The sequence below is a fragment of the Chrysemys picta genome, chromosome 6 (genome assembly GCF_011386835.1).
Source record: "Chrysemys picta bellii isolate R12L10 chromosome 6, ASM1138683v2, whole genome shotgun sequence".
Lineage (NCBI taxonomy): Eukaryota > Metazoa > Chordata > Testudines > Emydidae > Chrysemys > Chrysemys picta.
This window is the reverse complement of record NC_088796.1, coordinates 69,928,078-69,932,545: the sequence shown is the minus strand read 5'-3', so window position 1 is coordinate 69,932,545 and position 4,468 is coordinate 69,928,078. Positions and strand designations below refer to the sequence as shown.

General features: G+C 39.1%; 2 non-coding genes across 2 annotated transcripts; both read right to left on the bottom strand.

The window, feature by feature from the left end:
- Window positions 1–2,605: 2,605 nt before the first annotated feature.
- LOC112059804 (small nucleolar RNA SNORA13) lies at window positions 2,606–2,737 on the bottom strand. The gene has a single exon (XR_002889078.1). It is a non-coding gene; the product is annotated as a small nucleolar RNA SNORA13 (small nucleolar RNA).
- A 1,201-nt stretch (window positions 2,738–3,938) lies between these two features.
- LOC112059803 (small nucleolar RNA SNORA13) lies at window positions 3,939–4,070 on the bottom strand. The gene has a single exon (XR_002889077.1). It is a non-coding gene; the product is annotated as a small nucleolar RNA SNORA13 (small nucleolar RNA).
- Between the last annotated feature and the right edge of the window lie 398 nt (window positions 4,071–4,468).

Genomic DNA, 4,468 nt, shown 5'->3' with positions numbered 1-4,468 from the left:
TTCTGAGGCTATGATTGAGCAGAGTGTCTGGCTTCTGGTAAGAAGGCTTTGGCCTGGACTGAATAGAAGACTGCACCTATGAATTCTATTCTTTGAATGGGGCAAAGTTCAACTTGTGTGTTCAACAGGCCTAGCATCAAAAAGGTTGACAGTATTAATTGAATATGCTCTTCCACCTGAGCACTGGACCGACCTCTGACCAGCCAGTTGTTGAGGCAGGGATACACTAGTACTCTTCGTTTTCTCAAGGGGGCCGCTGACAGGTCAAAAAGCAATACTGCGAACTGATAGTTCTGGTTTGTGGTGGGGCAGGTACACTGTCTGTTGCCCAGGAATATGGAGATGTGAAAATGTGTCTCTCTCCTTGGTGACGGAGAGCTGGGTTGCGATGTGGTGCCTGTCCCTCGTGGAAGCTGGCACACTCCTCATGGAGGCAGAGTACATCAACCGAAAGGGCTACTTCTCCATGGTCTTGCAGGTGCTAGTGGATTATGGGGGCTCTTTGGGTGGTCAGGAAAGGTGCATGATGCACACATCTTTAGGAACACACTGGACTGTATAGAAAGCTGCATGCTGGGACTTCCTTTCCAAACCTGAAGATTCCAATGGGGGATGCAGGAATGCCCAAAGTAATCCTTAGAGACCCTGCCTTCCCCTTGCTCCCATGACTCATGAAGCCTTGCAGCAAGAAGTGTTCAACAGGTGCCAAATGACCACTGAATGTGCCTTCGGCCGATTAAAAGAACAATGGCGCTATCCTGTTAGGTTAGACCTAAATGAGGAAAATACTCCAATGGTCATTGAGGCCTGCTGTACTCTGCATAATATTTGCAAATCAAAGGGGGGGAAAGTTTCCCTGGGGTGGACCGCTGAGGCTAATCAGCTGAGTTTGAGCAGCTAGGTAGAAGGGCAATTAGAGGGGCACAGTGGGAGGCTATTTGAGTCAAGGAGGCTTTGAAGGATCATTTTGACAGAGTCCCAGTAATGTGTCTTTATATGATGCAGTCAGCCAGGCAATGTTTGCATGCCAGCTTGAATTACTGCTGTAGTGCTTGCTTCCTGAGCATTAACTGTACTAAGCAAATCCTACCTATAGCCACTGTGTTTCAATGTTAGCACTGAGGATGTATGTATGTATGTCACAAATAGACTGGAGTTTAATAACCAGATAAAACTCAAACTTTCAATCAGTCTCACGGTTAGAGCTCTCACAGCTGGGTGTAACTCCAGCTTTCGTTGAGAAGCCAGTCCCTAGGTGTGGAGCGCACGGAGTACTGAGAGGGACCAGGAACACAAGAGGAATGCAGATGGGGAGTTTGGAGAGGGTACATACCTGTGTACCTTCAGGACTGCAGAGTTCAAACTGCTGACCAGAGTGGTCATGGGCATTGTGGGACACCTCCTGGAGGCCAATTAGGGCATCTCCACTGAGGCTGAGTTGTTCTAACTACGTTGCAAAAAGCTCTATGATGCTCATCAAGGTAGTTTTATTATGTTGGCATAACAGGGGAGTTATATCAGCAGGAGGAGCATTTCAGTGTATACACCGTCACTGTTCTGTTGACAAAACTGTGTAGCATAGACAAGGCCTAAGCCTCTGTGCAGAGTTCCCTTGTTGATCAAAGTTAAGGAAATGACATATTTGGATATCATTTCTACACTAACTTCTGCCTTGTGTAGTGGAGTACTTTTTATAGATGAAGGTATAGTTTACAGCCTATGACTGATGCTGAAAGACACACTGATCTTTACATTGAAGTAAAGCTTGAATGTGTATAAGTGCAATTTAAGCTTTATAGGCAATTCAACTTGGAAAGTGAAGATTTTCGAAAGGAACAGCCGAATAAACAATTTATATTTCCTTACACTATCAAAAGCAAGGTACTTCCAGTCACTTCAAGTGTTAAAAAGTTTCCCATATACTCTTGGCAAGAACGATCACCATTTATTAGTTATTCTGGTTCAATATTAATGGACTAACATTCACCCCAAACAAATACAGATGTACTGGTAAATCAGGATCAATATTTTATTACCACAGTATAACAACTGATTTTAGTTAACTGAGAAGGTGGTACTTAGAAAAATTCAACAAATGCAGCAATTAAAAATAAATATATAGTCTTTATTTTTTAGTACCCAAGACCATTCCCCACATATAGTTAAAAGCTATTTGAGTCTTCTTGTGAATATACTAGTAATATGTTACCATGATTTACAGATTTCCAAATTCCATCTTTTAAAAACTCATCTACCTGTATATTTCTTCCAGAACATTCTTCTGGTGGAAGAAATGCTGCCGAACTTGAGCTGTAGAAATTCTGTAGAAATCTTTACTGAAAAAAAAATATTGAATATCAGATGAGATAGGTTTATGAATTATTCTTTAGCAATCTGCAAGATCCTCTAGAGTGGTTGAAAATGCCTTTGCAGAGACTTAACTGTTTCAAAGCTGAAACAAAACCTGACTTTGTGAAGCTATTTTTTCTAAGTATCTACATGTATAGGAACATCTTCAGAGGTTAATTCCTAAACCAAGTTCCTTGCTCTTATTTTAACTACAAGCACTATTCTAAATTTAGTTACGATAGTAGCTGTCACACAAAACTGTCCCTTATACAGCAGAATCATGGGAGAGATTAATTGCCAACATCAAAGAATGCTGCGGAAGAACTTTTTTTATGCCTTTCTTGACACCACAAACATTAATAACAAAAATGAATGGGCAACACAGACAAGAATGCTACATATTCTTAAAAAATGCTTAATGGTAAAGTTTGCCAGTTAAACTGCAGTCTTAGCCAAGAAATATCAAAATGTTATACTGCAAGTTATAGGAAGAAAAGTACTTTTTTAAAAAATTGTGCATGTTATTTGTAGTGTTATTTAAATGGTTTAATGCAAGATTATCATGCTTGTAAATATTAAGTAAGAACAAAAGAACTAAGAATTCCACTTCCAGTGGAAACTAGAAAAAACTATTATGATTCACTTCTGCCTGCTGCAATTTAGCTTTGGGGCAACAGGTCAGACAACTGCCTGAGGTTTGATTAGCTTATGACGTTTTGCACCAATATTCTGCAACTAATTTTAGTTTTGGAAGATACTTATGAACATTTAATCAGTAGAAATTAGTTAGATCATCCTTGCCCACCCTGGACACTGGAGCATTCTGCATGACCTTACAAGCAAAGTAGCCAATTAAGCGTTACTCTACAAAACTCTAAATCTGATATTTCTTTTGTAAGAGCTCTCACCAAACTTTAAATAAACATGACAAACTGCAAGTAAATAATCAACGTTTATAGAATAAGACCTAAAGGTTCTGCCCTTATACAAATGGAACCTTTCACTTTAACCAATGTAGACTCTGAATTCAAAAGAAAAACACATTTCTATCTTACCATAGTATACAAAGCCATATGTACAGAAACTGTAGTCTTCTATTCATTCAGACTAATTTTCTCCACTGAACAGAAACAAATACAAGTTAGTACAATGAACATGTATTGCTCCAACCCCACCCATCACCATTTTCTTAGAATTTTTTGTTTTAAGAGCAACCCTGCACACTGCTGAAACACTTCTAGGTACAGCACCAAATCAAGCCAGCAAGTGTCTTGCAATTAAAGTCAATTTTGTGGCTCTATAATTATATTTGGACAGGAAGGAACTTCCCTTGAAGGTACTAGTAAGTAGCAATTAGCAAACTAAATTTCACCAAAATTTATCAAAATTCTGGCTAGCTCCAAGAGATTAATTCAACGTCTATTATAATGGTCAAGAAAAACCAACGCTGAAGGCAAGATATAGTGGGGGTGGGTGAGGTTGTGTGGCCTACAATGTGCAGGAGGTCATACTACTAAATGATCATAACTGTCTCTTCTGACCTTAGACTGCTCATGCATACCACCCAAACATCAACTTTTCTACAGAGATTCTGTCCTTGCAGAATTGTGGAGGGAAAAAGTACATAACCATCTCCCAAAACTGTTTCAGCAAGAGTTCTTGTATGCCTTTTTTGACACCACGTTCACTGTGTGAGATAGTGAATGGGTAACACAAAGGCAAATATTTATATTTGTAAAGTGATCATTTCATTTCTCAGTGCAAAACCTAGCTTAACAGCATATAAACAAATGGTCACCTCCAAAAGAGACCTATTTCTAAGTAAATTTTTGAATTATATACAAATGTCAGGTATTCCATTAAAAATAATCATACCATTCAGGAACTGTCATACCAACTTCTTGTAAAGTGGTATTTGTCAACTTGGCAAAGCGCATCAATGGGCATTGTCTGCCTACATCTGAAAAACAGGAGGAAAAAAGAAAATATAACAAATGTCTAAACAGATCAATTTAAAGTCAAACTAATTTTGCATACAAGTACATTTTGTTCTCAATGCCACTGGCTTCATAGGGCTCTTCTGGCAGCCAGTGATTATGTAGAAGACCCAGCCACATTT